Below are 15,813 nucleotides of genomic sequence, written 5' to 3' on the forward strand. Positions count from 1 at the left end.
TATCTTTAAAAAATAGTTCTAAATCTGACAAGCAATATTTGTTTAGTTTGGAAACAACATCCAAAATGCTTGTTAAAAATCTTGTAAATTATTTGAAATAAAATAAATAGTGCTTAAATGCACTGAGAAGCGATTTATCAATGAAATATTTAAAATTTCGCGGCATTTCACGGTGCTTACACAATTTCACGGCCAAGGGCAAATTTTACGGATTATGCGGCTTCCGCGAAATCGCAAAAAATCACTAGTCCTAGTCAAATAGTACTGTAGATGCGGGAAAAATATTAAAAATATTCTTTTATATTTCAACATAAATTTCTTCCCGTTATTCGAGTGATTTCATATCCTTTCCTCAGTAAGATGAAGAAAGCAAAACACGAAATTTCTAAGTGAAATGTTTTGTTCTCAATGGAAAAAATCCCTTCTGGGTTACTAATGACTCAAAAGAACATACAATTTTCCTTCTACAGCGATTCCACATGAAACCAGCAAGATCCAGATTAAAAGTGTTCCAATTTGGCATGTTGGCATGGAAGTTCCTTGATCTTGAAGATGTATGTCTTAAGTTCGGAATAAATATAAACAAACAAACAAACAAACAAGTTGTCCCATCCGATTGTTCACGCTGGGGAAGTTTCGTCAATAAGTGGGAAGTTTCGTCAATAAAAAATAAACGGGTACAGAGAAACCTGTATTCTTAAAACCTGTACTCTTAAACCATACAATATTTTTGTAACTATTTTCCCTATGCCAACTTTGTGCCAAATCAGAGCACTTTTGATCTGGATTCTGCTGGATTGACGTGAAATCCAAAGAGAAGTGAATACTTTTCAATACTCTTTGTGAAATCTCTGCTAGTGACATGTTTTATGATATTTTACAGTTGATTACCTTAAAACCGAGGTTACATTGAAAGGCGGGGTGATTTTGATAGGTTGCTAAGTTAACGGAGCACAGATATTGAAGTATTTTCGAAACTACGGGAGCTATCGATATATTTTTTTATTCATCCCCTAAAGTACTGACTACCAAGCGATTCACAGCACAGTTTGCCTATTTTTACAATCAGATTTTTGCAGGATTGGGTCCAAAAGTTTGTAAATTTGGGAATAATAAGACAACAACTTTCTTTGGTTGATCATTTCAGTTTGCAAAACTTTCAGGCTAAGTAAGAAACACATTCACAATCAAAAACGCCCCGGTAAACTATTCGAAAAAAAAAAACTTTGTTTTTTAAAAACGTGCATTAACATTGTAGGGCAGAGCATGTTTTAAAAATATAAATGTTGAGAAAAGTCTTACTGGTTGAATAATATTTGAAAAACAAATCGAAATCCTACCAATGGCACCCCGGTAACTAAAAATTGCGGAAGTTTTAGAACTATTTTTGTATTTTGAATTAGAAATGCCTTTTTATCAGAATGGTCCGCCTAAGTAACATGCCCAAAAACCATAGAAAAACAAATAAATTCATGAATTCAGAGTAGTAGGCTTATGCTTTGGGATGTTCCCTTCAATGTTGTATACTTGGTTGATGAAAATTTTTAGCCTAATACTATTTTTGAGTCACTTTAAAAAAACGGCTACTTTTCCTGGGTGCGGGGCAGGATGGGCCATATTAGAAAACAAGCCATTTTGTCTAATAAAACGTTGAATGGAGATAATAAATGATCAAAGCGACCTTTCTAACATAGTTTCCATGAAGTTAGACCACTTTTATGAAAATAGTCATTTACCGAAACAAACATTTTCGAAAATAGTTTTAGTATGTTGAAATAAGACACTATTTTTACAAAAAAAAGCATCAAAACAACAAAAAAATTAACTAATGTTGCATTTAACGTAATTTGTGAACCTACCAGGACCGACATAATCCATTTAACCAAAATTTCATAACTTTTGATTGTTTTTATAAGGCAGGAAAAGGGTGGTCCATTCTGCCCCCAAGTGGATTTTAATTTAACACTTGCACCACCAAACCTCTAAATTGATTTGAGATTCCGTTGTTGTTTAATTACCTTCGTAATAGCTCCTGGTAACATTATAAACTTTGAACAATCTTTTTCAAACAATCTAACTTTCGAGAAAGCTTATTTCAGAAACTCGATATTAACAACATTTGCGTGGTTTTGTCAATAAATTTACATTTTTGCTTATAATTCGAAAAATACAATGAATTCAAACGTGGTTTTCGGTGTGGTGATGTTATTTGGCGTCCTTTATTAGACCCTTGCCTTACAGTTGGTTAAAATCCATTCTAAAGCCCAAAACCAAGGGGGGCCCACATGGGCCATTCTGCCCCCCCCCCTGCCCCTAACATACGTAAAGCTAAATTTTAGTCAAATAAAAAAGTACGAATATTTATCATAAAAGTTTAAAGTATTTAAGTAAATTTGAATTTATAAACATTACAAAAGCATTGGCCGGACTGCTCAACGCGACAAATCAGCCTCGAACTGCGCTTTCAGCTAATACGCGCTGTCAAATCTCATACTTCGCGTTTTGTTTTTGGTTGTTCTCCTTCTTCGAATCGCTTGGTATTGTTGCCAGGTGTGTATTTCGTTGCACAAAAACTAACTTAATCCACCTATGTGGTTGGAGCCTTCCTCACAACAATGGCTGTACACAAGTTTCATCTATTTTTTAGATCCGGCTTCAGTAAAGTACATAAATGTCACTTAAGTGGCCATATCTCGAGGCAGAGTTGCCAGATCTTCAATGTTTGGACTCGTTGGAAAGGTCTTTTGATAACCTAACCAACAATAGGTCGGATGGTGGATCCGGACATAGTTTACATACATTTAAGTGAGATCCGGCTTCAAAAAAGTACATCAATATCACTTAAGTGGCCATATCTCGATACAGGGTTGCCAGATCTTCAATCTTTTGGACTTATTGGAAAGGTATTTTGATAAGTTAACCAACGTTGAGTCGGATGGTGGATCCGGACAAAGTTTACATACATTTAAGTGAGATCCGGCTTCAGAAAAGTACATAAATGTCACTTAAGTGGCCATATCTCGAGGCAGGGTTGCCAGATATTCAATGTTTGGTCTCGTTGGAAAGGTCTTTTGATAACCTAACCAACAATAGGTCGGATGGTGGATCCGGACATAGTTTACATACATTTAAGTGAGATCCGGCTTCAAAAAAGTACATCAATATCACTTAAGTGGCCATATCTCGAGACAGGGTTGCCAGATCTTCAATGTTTGGACTCGTTGGAAAGGTATTTTGATAACCTAACCAACGTTGAGTCGGATGGTGGATCCGGACTTAGTTTACATACATTTAAGTGAGATCCGGCTTCAAAAAAGTACATCAATATCACTTAAGTGGCCATACCTCGAGACAGGGTTGCCAGATCTTCAATGTTTTGCGCTCGTTGGAAAGGTCTTTTGATAACCTAACCAACGATGGGTCGGATGGTGGATCCGGACATAGTTTACATACATTTAAGTGAGATCCGGCTTCAAAAAAGTACATCAATATCACTTAAGTGGCCATATCTCGAGACAGGGTTGCCAGATCTTCAATGTTTGGACTCGTTGGAAAGGTCTTTTGATAACCTAACCAACAATAGGTCGGATGGTGGATCCGGACATAGTTTACATACATTTAAGTGAAATCCGGCTTCAAAAAAGTACATCGTATCTGGGGGCCTCCCTGGACAAGAAGCTGACTCTCGCCAAGCACATCCAGAACGCCACGATCAAATGCGGTAAGATCACCAAGATGCTCTATTCTCTCGTTAACCGGCGGTCCCACCTGGATATCAACTCTAAGCTGCTGCTCTACAAGACGGTGTTCAAGCCGGCGATGACGTACGGTTACCCGGCGTGGTACGACTGTGCCGCTTCCCACCGGAAGAAACTTCAAGTCAAGCAGAACCGGCTGTTGAAGATGATGCTAAACCTGGATCCTTTCCACCCGACTGACGACGTCCACAGGATGGCTAAGATGGAGTTGATCGACGATTGGCTCCAGCGAGTGCTACCGAAGTTCTGGATGGGGTGCGCCACCTCAGTCAATCCCCTGCTGCAGCGGTTGTCCCCTTGAGCTGTGATTTTAGAATAAGTAACACCTCCTTTCCTCTAACTATCCCTCATCTATTAGCTATTTCGAAGGTTATTTTCGCAATTTTTTTTCCTTCTCTGTCCAATTCGTTCTCCTTAGTAAGAGTAAACTCTATCCTCATTAAGAACAAATCAGCTGTTGAAAGGTAGTCCATATCTCAGCTCAGGATAACAACTGCACCAATGTATTTGTTAAAGCAACCAAATAAATGAAATGAAATGAAATGAAAAAAAGTACATCAATATCACTTAAGTGGCCATATCTCGATACAGGGTTGCCAGATCTTCAATGTTTTGGGTTCTTTGGAAAGGTTTTTTGATAACCTAACCAACGATGTGTCGGATGATGGATCCGGACAAAGTTTACATACATTTAAGTGAGATCCGGCTTCAGAAAAGTACATAAATGTCACTTAAGTGGCCATATCTCGAGGCAGGGTTGCCAGATCTTCAATGTTTGGACTCGTTGAAAAGGTCTTTTGATAACCTAACCAACAATAGGTCGGATGGTGGATCCGGACATAGTTTACATACATTTAAGTGAGATCCGGCTTCAAAAAAGTACATCAATATCACTTAAGTGGCCATATCTCGAGACAGGGTTGCCAGATCTTCAATGTTGTAGACTCGTTGGAAAGGTATTTTGATAACCTAACCAACGTTGAGTCGGATGGTGGATCCGGATTTAGTTTACATACATTTAAGTGAGATCCGGCTTCAAAAAAGTACATCAATATCACTTAAGTGGCCATATCTCGAGACAGGGTTGCCAGATCTTCAATGTTGTAGACTCGTTGGAAAGGTATTTTGATAACCTAACCAACGTTGAGTCGGATGGTGGATCCGGATTTAGTTTACATACATTTAAGTGAGATCCGGCTTCAAAAAAGTACATCAATATCACTTAAGTGGCCATATCTCGAGACAGGGTTGCCAGATCTTCAATGTTGTAGACTCGTTGGAAAGGTATTTTGATAACCTAACCAACGATGGGTCGGATGGTGGATCCGGACATAGTTTACATACATTTAAGTGAGATCCGGCTTCAAAAAAGTACATCAATATCACTTAAGTGGCCATATCTCGAGACAGGGTTGCCAGATCTTCAATGTTTTGCACTCGTTGGAAAGGTTTTTTGATAACCTAACCAACGATGGGTCGGATGATGGACCCGGACATAGTTTACATACAGTTAAGTGAGATCCAAATATATGTGAAAACACATTTTTATGCATAACTTTTTAACTACTTATCAAAACTTCAATCTGTATAAAACTCGATCTATGGGACCCTAAACCAAGTCGAATGCAACAAGTTCGGGTCAAATCGGTTCAGCCAGTGCCGAGAAACATGAGCTAGTTTGTTGGTCACATACATACATACACACACACATACACACAGACATTTGTTCAGTTTTCGATTCTGAGTCGATATGTATACATGAGGGTGGGTCTACGACGTTTTTATACGAAGTTCACTTTTAGAGCAGGATTATAGCCTTTCCTCAGTGAGGAAGGCAAAAGTACTGAAAAATCGCCGGCAATTATGTCTACGGCACATTTTGAAATGTCGCGTGGGGTGTACCAATCGAGAGAAACGGACAATAACGTGAAGTAGACAGTGCAGAATATTCCCTCCTATAAAAATGATCCAAAAATTCTTCGAATCAGTTTCACTTCAAACCCACAAACTGCCACCGCATATGTTTGTAACCCTCCTAACGCACGTTCTGAAGACTACGACCGTGTTTCGTGTCACGCAACATCCTGACCGAACGAACTGCCTGCGTTATCACAAGTGCGCGCGCTTTTCCATCATCAGGTTTTCCCTCCTCTGTCTGGTGCTGGCGAAAATTGGCACCGACGACGACACCATCCTATCCGGTCATACATATAAAAGCGAGGCCCGTCGCAACGGCGAACCGCAGTGTCGACGGAACAACAGCCGGCAACGGTTCACAACCCAAGTGGCAATCCTCTCACTCTCTTGTTACAAACTTGTAACAAAACCGCCGTTCTGTTCTAAAGGAGTGAGTGACAGTGTCAGTGAATTTCAGGAGGGAAAACATCTGTTACGGCGGAAAAACCCAGAGACTTGGGCCGTGATTTTGGGAGTGAAGTGCGAAGCTGATTTTTTGGACCTGGGATAGTTCGTCAAACGGAACGCAAGATTTATTTGAGATCCGGAGTGGCTCTTTTTTTAATTCGTCGAATCGCGACAGCTTGTGAAAAGGTGAGTGAAAAAAGCATAAATCATGCACGAATGCAAAGTTAAAACGCCTCAATTGACCACTCGTGGAGTTGCCAAATCATTCCGGATCAACCAGGTTGGGATTAGTGCCACTAACGAAAAAAAAAACTGATGCAACTCACTGAATAATAACTTTGGAAAACCAAGCTACCGCGAATTGTGGTGGCCGTTGCGTGCAAATATTTAGGGTAATTCCTCGGTGAAATTATAGCCAACCTGGCGACGCCGCCGACGGTGCACAAGCACATAAATTTAAGACCAAAGCTTCAACGGAAACGATTCCGTCATGGTTGTTTTCCGTGAAATCTCTGGTTTTTGTTATTTCTCTAAACAAATCGTTTTTACACTCATTCAGTTCAGAAACGAAATAATGCCAATGTCCTGATGAATTATTAAATTCTGAAATAAAACACTAAAAAAACCGTTGCTCAGCCTACGCAAAAAGTGTAAACAATGTGGCGGTCGATGTTGGGTTCGTGGCAACATCTGCCAATTGGTTAATTAAAGTGGGTGCTGTAAAAGCGAGCCCACAGGTCATTTTCCGCAAAATTTTGAGACATTGCTGGAAACATAGGCAAGTGAGGGCAAATCTGAAAGTGGTTTCACTAGAACAAGCATGATAAACGTAAAACTGAAATTGGTATAATTGCCATGGGAAATCTGGTGATTTATTTCAAACTTACAACTAACAGCCACACATAAAAACGTGACTTAATCCACCTTAAGGTGGTTGGCACCTTCCTCACAATAATGCAGTTTTTTCATCTTAAATAGCATTTTGGATAACTCATCCACCGATGGGTCCCAAGCCCCATTTGCATCAACATATCTGAGATCCGGTATTAAAAAAATGTATAAATAACATTTAAGAGCGAGTTTTTCACCAATGTGTAACAGGTCGTATCGAGGTGCTCCGATTTGGATGAAACTTTCAGCGTTTGTTTGTCTATACATGAGATGAACTCATGCCAAATATGAGCCATCTACGACAGGGGGAAGTGGGGTAAAACGGGCTTCGAAGTTTGAGGTCCTAAAAACCTAAAAAATCTTAAATTTGCTCGCATTTCCGTAAAACTGCAACAATTCCAACTCTCGTAGATGCATTTGAAAAGTCTTTTCCAATCAAATTTACTACTCCAATACTTCTAACTAACGTGAAATTTGCCGAGGATTCCGAATATGACAAAATTTAGACCAAAAAGTGCCGCTATGGAGGCCTACAGAGCAAAAACTAACGTTGTAAAAAGTTTGTTGTAGAAAAATCGAAAAACTATGAGAAAAACTGCGATTGGCCAAAAAGTTAATACCGTAGGCTTAAAGTCCATGAAATTACCTATCTTTTGACCTGTGGGAGTATGAGTGTTGGAGGCTGTTGCAAAAAGATATTAGGGTTTTAAAAAAATCATTTTTAAACAGTAATTTGCAAAAGCAATGAGAAAAAGTCAAACCAATCCTGGATGTCTATAGCCCATTTTAAAGTGCTTCAAAAGACCTTTGAAATGCATCTACGAGAATTGGAATTGGTGAAGTTTTACGGAAATGCGAGCAATTTTAGGATTTTTCACGTTTTTTGGACCTCAAACATCGAGGCCCGTTTTACCCCACTTCCCTTAGTCGTAGAGGGCTCATATTTGGCATGAGTTCATCTCATGTATAGACAAACAAACGCTGAAAGTTTCATCCAAATCGGAGCACATCGATACAACCTCTAGAACAAACCGAGCAATATTTGCAAATACTGCCTCTTAAGTGCTATAAGTTTTGAAAGGGTTGTCAGATCTTCAGTCTTTTAAATTAAGAAGAATGTTTAACATGACAGATTATTTTACAAAATCAAACTGTTTTTTAAACATAATTTTTGAACGGATAAAATCGTATCAGTAGAAACGTTCTAAATTAGTTGAGCCAGTGCTGAGATAATCAAGTGCAATTATTTTGATAAATATCCCACCACACACACATAATCTTGCTCAGAAATCGGTTCTGAGTCGATATGTATACGTGAAGGTGGGTCTAGGAGGTCTAATTAAGGAGTTTTCATATAAGTTTCCCCTTTATCTCGAGCTGGGAAACTTTGCTGCCAATAACTGTTTTCCTTTTTAAATTCGTTTAGCATACCCAAATTTCATTTCAATTTTTGTCTCCCAAAATTTTCCCAAAAAAATCAAGGGGCAAAATCATTTTTTTTCCCAAAATTAAAAAAAGATGTAAAATTGATTTTATTTCATTTCAAATTCATTGTTGAACGTTTATTTCTAAAGTATTTTTAAAGGTCCTATCAACTTGTTTCATTTTTGTTTGAGTGAGACTCGAAAACTTCAATTTTCATGTTTCTTTTTCTTTAAGCAGCTGTATCTTAGCAACCAATCTTCAATGTATCTTAGACAATTTCATAGCAATTTTTCTGAACCTTTAAAAAAAATATTTTTAGAAATGTTACCTCATGGTCACTATTTTCAAAAATCGAACATCTCCAAATATTTCGTTAAAATCAAACTTTTGGTGGTTATATCTTGAAAACGGAGCCCTTTATAAAAAATCTGTAATGTACTTTTCGATTGTAAATTAAATTTTACATAAAAGATTAAGGTATTTTTTTTGGTATAAAATTTTATTTTTTTCTAAAAATTACTATTTTTTCAAAAAATAACAACTCGGTGGCAGATTTTGTGACCATACTTCTCTATAAGGCTTAGAAAAAAATATAATTTAACTCAAAAATGACGAACTCCTCGTCACAGTGTCCTGATGCAAACAATGATCGAGCTGTAGCTGTCACAGCCCTGCGAAGTATGTTGGCTGACATATCGGGCAGTCAGTCAAAAAAACCAGCTAGAAGTCGCCTGACAATTTTTTTTTGCTAGAAAGAGATAGGAAACCAAACGTCCAGCTGTCATGTAAACATATTTTGAATGTGTTGGTAAATTTCTGACTAGAAAGCCTTATAGCTCAAAAGTTGCGGGTTTTTGTCCCCTAAAACATATCAAAAAATAAAAATAATACGTATTTTGGGAAATTGAGTTTTTGTGAAAAAAATGATTATTAAAAAATCGGCAAAAAAATACGTGTACCTATTTTTTCTCAATAGTCCTCAACAATACCTGTAACGGCTACAACTTTGCCGAAGACACCAAATTGATCACATTCAATCAAAAGTTACAGCTGTTTGAACATTCACGTATGGACAGCTGCCGAAATTGTATGGAGACTTGTATGGGTGAATCAATGACACAAAATAGCTTCCTTGGTCATAAGGAAGGCCCCCACAAAGATGATAGTACAAATAGAATCCATTTTTGAATCGTATTCTTTAATAATAGAAAAAAAACCGTCATCCAAGTTTTCTTTTTTTTCCCACTTTCAACCATAAAATGTATTTATTAGCTTTTAAAATGCAACAAATTGTTAAACCGAAATTGACCGTGAAATATATTTTTCTTCAAGGCTTTGGCAAAGTAACATGTAACAAGTAGAGTTCAAAAGTTCTATTTTAGAACGCTTGTTGAAGATTAAAAGTAAAGTTCTTCTTTCTAATGTTTTTTGAAAAGCAAAAAAAATAAATAAATAAATAAAACACTACCAATATGGATTGCTGGCGTATTTTTAGAGGGTTATTTGATAATTCACACTACTATTTGATAATTCACATTATCTATTTGATAATTCACATTTTCATACAAACACTTTCAATTTTCACAACACCCTACTGGATGTTTGTGAGAGTCAATAATTTGTGCAGTTTGGAAACATTTTGCGCAAGATTTTCATTAAAATTAACACAGAGTGCAGAGTTTTCCGTTCGGGCCCTGAATTGGATGGCGGGTTCCTTGGCCGAAACAATTAGACCCGTATTTTTTGTTTGGTCATTAAGGTGGCCTACGCCATGTTAGGGTGGTCCGTTTTATTCGATTTTCGCAAAAACCACATTTAAAAAAGACTAAAATTTTCCAATTCCAATTTGAGGCCGATACGATTTTTTTAAATCATGCTGTTTTCGCGGTGAATTGTGGATTAAGCTCGGAAATCATCAAAAAAAGTGCAAATTTTTGCCGATTTTTGAACCTTTTTTCTTATCGAAGGATCTATCTCCATTTCAGACAAGAAAACGTAGAGAAATGGCGTGTAGTGATTTGGTTGGACTAAAATCGTATTGCTTATCTTTCCAAGTCTCAGCCGTAGTACAATGTCTCGTTGTTCTAATTGCCGGTTTTGTTTACATCCGTTGTGGGTAGGGCATGACTCCTTTCACCCGGACGCTCTGGGTAACTCACATTTAAAATTTCTGCGAAAACGTTTACAACCATACCATTGGCATGGGTTCATCGATATTTGGCTGATTAAAGTTTTGGCAATATTTCGTGGCGATATTGATTGGTGTTCCGTTTCTTGAAATTTTAGCGATTTAAAATTGTTCGTCAATCATGCTCGAATTATGTAAGTTGAATGTTCAGTAATTATGATTGGCAGATCAAAAGTGAACCTTAACCCGAACAACAAACGAGTATATTTCCAGTAAAATGCCACTTCATCTGTGGTAGAAACGTCATTCGCATCTTCACAACGACCACGTGCAGTTGGCATCGAATTAGTCCCGTGATGCGTGATGGTAACAATTTTCTCCATCTAAGCGAAGGCTATCAATTCTCGGCGCTGACCTTACAATTTTCCCAAAAATGGATGCGAAATGGCAGCCGGGAATTACTCTTCTTGTCAATTGCTTGACCATCAGGCGAAAACAGCGAAGGATTACCTGTCAAGTGGGCAAGCATTTTAGCCAATTATATGGGTATTTGGGTCATCGTGGAACACGTTGGCGGAACAAAGTATCATGGTTATTTTACAAGGGCGATGAGAGATGGGGACATTTGAGAGAGGAATTTTTAATGTCTCTCGAGAGTGTTGTAGAAATTTGATTGAAGGACAATTTTTTGTTTTTTGTTTGATGGATTGAAGAGTGTTTTTCATGAAAAGCTATGGGGTTTACTACTTTTTTTTGCTGTCTGTTTACACAGTAAAAAATCATGGTAATATTATATCTAGGGAGGGACACCTTCTTAGGTCAGTAAAAATGTGTAATTTTACAACTTTTCTGGTGTAATGTCACTTTTTCAGTCTAAATTGAGGTAAAATAATATCATACACGAGATAATAGGCAACTTTCCAAAATTACACATTTTTTAGCGTTTGACTACAACATTTCAACATTAATTTTTTTTATATAATAACAGTTCACCTACAAAAAATATGTTATTGCTTTCAATTTATTATTGGAAGCCGTTTCAATATTTTGAATTTCATTTAACTGCTCCTCCTTTGCATGTCAATAGGTATTTATTTTTCAACCCACGATCCTCCACAAGAAAGGGCAAAGTAACGCTGAATTTGATGACATATACTTTTATGGTGTTACTGGTCGTATATGTCTCATAAAGAATCACCCCATCCACGGATCGACCAGGACCTTTTGTGGTTATGCTAACCGGCTGATACCTCACAGGTACTCGCACACGAAACAATATGCAAGCCGTACTGCTTGTACTTGTGTCGCGCCTTAATCCCACTCCACAGTCAGTGTTACGCAGACCCGAGAACAATCGGGGGGCGTTTGTCAACGAGATGATGCTTAAATTGCTGTGAAATCGTATAAAATAAATACGCCAAGAGGTTATCTCGCCAAAGACAGTGCGCCCCGCGTAGACCCGTTGACGAGAGTTCCACCTGTTGAACCCGAACCTGACGGTGTGAGCATGTGTGCGGCGGGGATGTTCTGATAGTAGGTTAAGGTATGTACTCAGACTCACACACCTGAACGGTTAAAAGAAACGAAGCTGAATGAAGCGCGAGCGTATTGCATTATTTAGGCGTTTGCTTAATAAAAATTTCGAGTGATGTACTTTATCGACATGTTCATCGCGCGGTGAATTGCACGAGAATTTTGGGAAAATTGATTTTCACCTTGCATGGTACTCTGGACCGTGTTTGTGGAAAGACGAGATGAACAGGTGTAATTGAAAGTTTATATTTGAAGAAGGGGGCGTAGCACATAGCCGTTTATTTGAGTTTTATGGGATTTATGGGTGACACTCGAACGAGTTTGGAGGAATTTAAATAAGGCTAACATGAAATGAGACACTTTTTCAGATTGGGTTTTCGTTCTTTGCTGTAGATTAAAGATGATCTGTTGAACCGTCATCTTCGGCGAATCGGGACAGAAGGGACGAATTGAGACGGCTGTTTTAGCTTTGTTACTACACAATATTTGAATATTTTTGATTGGTTTCGGATAGAACAGACACATATTAACAAAAAATAGTTCATCGATTTCCAAATTTGCTTTCCAACGTTGAAGTGCTCTTAAACCTGCTGTCCCGCTGTGTTATGATTACCGTCATCAGGGGTGACATTATGTCTGGGGGTGAGATTGGGTCATACAAATTCCAGTTTTTTTGTATGATACAATCACATCGCTTAGATCCACCCAAGTAACATTTTAGGTTTTATAAAAGCTGTCACAACCGCTATAAAACCTATCAGCCAAAACCAAAATTAAAACCACTTAGTCGTAACAAACTCCCCAGACCCTCGATAACCCCACTTAAACCCCAAAAGGAACTCCGCAAAAGGTTGTTACGGCCTATTTATAAGACCTACATAGGAGTTCAAGGCTTTACAACTGAATCCTAACAACCTCCTCAAAGCATTAATAAAACCTTTGTTAAAACCTTGTTAGGAGTTAGGGAAAAAAGTCATTTCATACGTCTTCATGCGTCTTTCGACAAACAGATCCTATTCTGGCAAAAAATAAGTCTTCGTCTTGCCCAATGAAATTACGGAGATGGTTGTCAAACTTGGCGATGATGATATGATAGATTTTGGAGGTAATTAAAATAATTCCAAAACTTATTCCTCGCAATTGGTGGCTCAAATTCAGCAGTTGTTGAAATTTTATCGTTAAATGTGGGGGAGATAGAGCCAAAAGCACAAGCTCGTTTCATCAAAAATATTTCTTCTGCAATCACAGTTTTTATAGATTTTTTTATTCGCATTTTTTTTTGCAAAAAAATGTTTGATTTTTTTTAACTTCTATGTCGATATCAGAAATTCATCATATTTATGTTTTTTTTTGTCAAGATGGCGGACAATCAAATTCAATCAGTCCATGCGTTTAGCTTCATATTTAAGCATTGCTTTTTGGCTGCATCAAATGCTCTTTTATGAGTTTATGGTTTAAAGTGAGCTTTATACATGCCTAATGGCACTTGACTGCTAAATCAGCCTGGGTTTTAAAGAAGCATGCTATAAATCTGTTTGGCATGGCGTTGTCATCTGGTTTTCAAGCCTGTATTAAAACTTTTATAAAACCTTATTGAAAGCCAGGCTTTTATATTCACCAGGTCCGAGGTATAAAACCTTGTTAGAACCTATTAGTTAGCTCTTGCTTATTGGTTGCGGTGAGTGCCCAAAAAAACTATTGAACAATCAAGATGCTACTGTCAAATCAAATCAAATTATTTGCTCTACAGCATTGCCTTGGCGTTCTCGATTGCAAGATTCCTACTCGAAACTAGGTGTCCGAAGGTTTGATTGTTGAGACAATTGCAAACCTCTTTTTACACCTTAGCTGCCATCCACCCTGGGATTCGAACTGACGACCTTTGGATTGTGTGTCCAACTGCCGAGGGAGACGACTCCACCGAGGCAGGGCCCAGGGAGACGACTCCTACACCTGGATTGAGCTATCGACCTAACACTTCAGGTTAGACCGGGGCCAACATTTACTTCCCCATCCGACGGAAGGCGTGATCAGACAAATCTTATCTCGATAAATGCCACCGGGACCTTCTGGGATCGAACCCAGGCCGACTGGGTGAAAGGCAATCACGCTTACCCCTAAACCACTAGGTGGTGGCTAGTTGGTATAAAAATGTTACTTGTGCAATGTTGCTAATTGGGTACTAAAGCCCTATGTAAATTTTTATGTACAACGGAAAAAAACCATTTCGGTTTTTTTTTCATATTAACGAAAAAAAAAAATTATTGACAAGACAACATTTTTTTTATGGATCAACTATGGTCAACTTGGAACGAGCTGTCAAGTAGGACCTTTTCTGTCAAGAAGGGCCGTGAAGTTAATTTTTAAAAATTGAATTAAAAATCCATTTTAAATCCTTTGCGATGGTTCAAAGGGTCATTGTACTCATAAAAATAAGCTTCATCGTTGTGAACAATAATATCAAAAATTTAGGCTTAATTTTAGGACCCAATTGGAACGACTGACAGCTGTTAAAAACACAAAACCACGTGCTCGGAAATCGAGGAACAGAGTGGTCGAATTGTAAACATTAGTTTGACAAATCGATTTTGAGTGCTTTATATTTCGAATACATTCGAGCATTCGAATTAGCAAACTTTCGTCAAAATTCGAATTCACGTATCCGCTCTGTACAACCAATTCATCACCGTTGTGCTAACTTGTCGTACGTGTATTTTGGGCCAATTTGAGTTAAGAACGCCATTTTGTGCAGCTCAGGAGCGACCGTGGCTGACTGGTTACGGTGTTCGCTTTGTAAGCGAATGGTTCTGGGTTCGATGCCCATCTGCTCCCAACGAGAATGTTAAGAACATATAAATTTGAAATGGTGAATATGAATGAAAAATCAAAGTCGCTCGAGGCGGGGTTAGATCCCTCGTCCTTTGGATTGGTAAGCAAAAATGCTAACCACTAGGCCATGACGACTTGGTGAGCGTGGACTGGAATTAAGAATACTGTTACAGAGAGCGAGTTGTGGCGCTATAACCACGGCAAATAGTGTCCAGGGCATTCGTGGAAATACAATGTCCCATCCCAGAGGGTCCCGGAACATTCTTAGCATGGTGCTCCCAACGAATACAACCAAAATCTCGGAGCGTATGGTGGTGTGTCCCCACGCTTCTTCCTCCCCTGTCGATTCAGAATTGTGTTGTTGTTCGAACACTCAGTGCTCAAACTCAACCCAATTACGAGTCGTCTCTGCGATACGGCTTTACGCAGTAGGCCTGGCCGCTTTAACGCTTGTGATGTTTCAATGCATTTCAATGCAATGGTGCACTACAAATGTTAATAAATGCGAGAAGAGTTCTAGGCGTCATCTAACCTAAGGCACTCTCCAGGATCCCTTCGAAAGATTGGCTGCGCTAGGGTCTGATTAGATTAGATTAGATTAGAACGCCATTTTGTGCAGGTCACAATGAGGTGACCTTCACAGATCCCCAAAATTATATTTCAATCCTGAGGTATTCAATAAAAACCGAAAATACTCCGTGCATGTTTGTCACTTTTAATAAAAAAACTAACTTAATCCACCTATGTGGTTGATGCCTTCCTCACTTTTTACCAAAAATGGGTAATATGAGTGGTTTGGACACATATTTCAGCTATTTTTTAGGTCCAGAAAAATAAGTACACAGATATAACTTAAGTGGTCATAACTCGAGACAGGGTTGCCAG

General features: G+C 38.3%; 1 protein-coding gene across 1 annotated transcript in view; it reads left to right on the plus strand.

Annotated features, from left to right (window-relative positions):
- Window positions 1-6,015: 6,015 nt before the first annotated feature.
- The window catches only part of LOC6041338 (RYamide neuropeptides), a 37,911-nt gene continuing 28,113 nt past the window's right edge, over window positions 6,016-15,813 (plus strand). Inside the window, 1 exon segment of the mRNA XM_038265485.1 lies at window positions 6,016-6,308. The gene's annotated coding sequence lies outside the window, so the exon portion shown is untranslated.

This window comes from Culex quinquefasciatus, chromosome 3, assembly GCF_015732765.1.
Source record: "Culex quinquefasciatus strain JHB chromosome 3, VPISU_Cqui_1.0_pri_paternal, whole genome shotgun sequence".
Classification (NCBI taxonomy): Eukaryota; Metazoa; Arthropoda; class Insecta; order Diptera; family Culicidae; genus Culex; species Culex quinquefasciatus.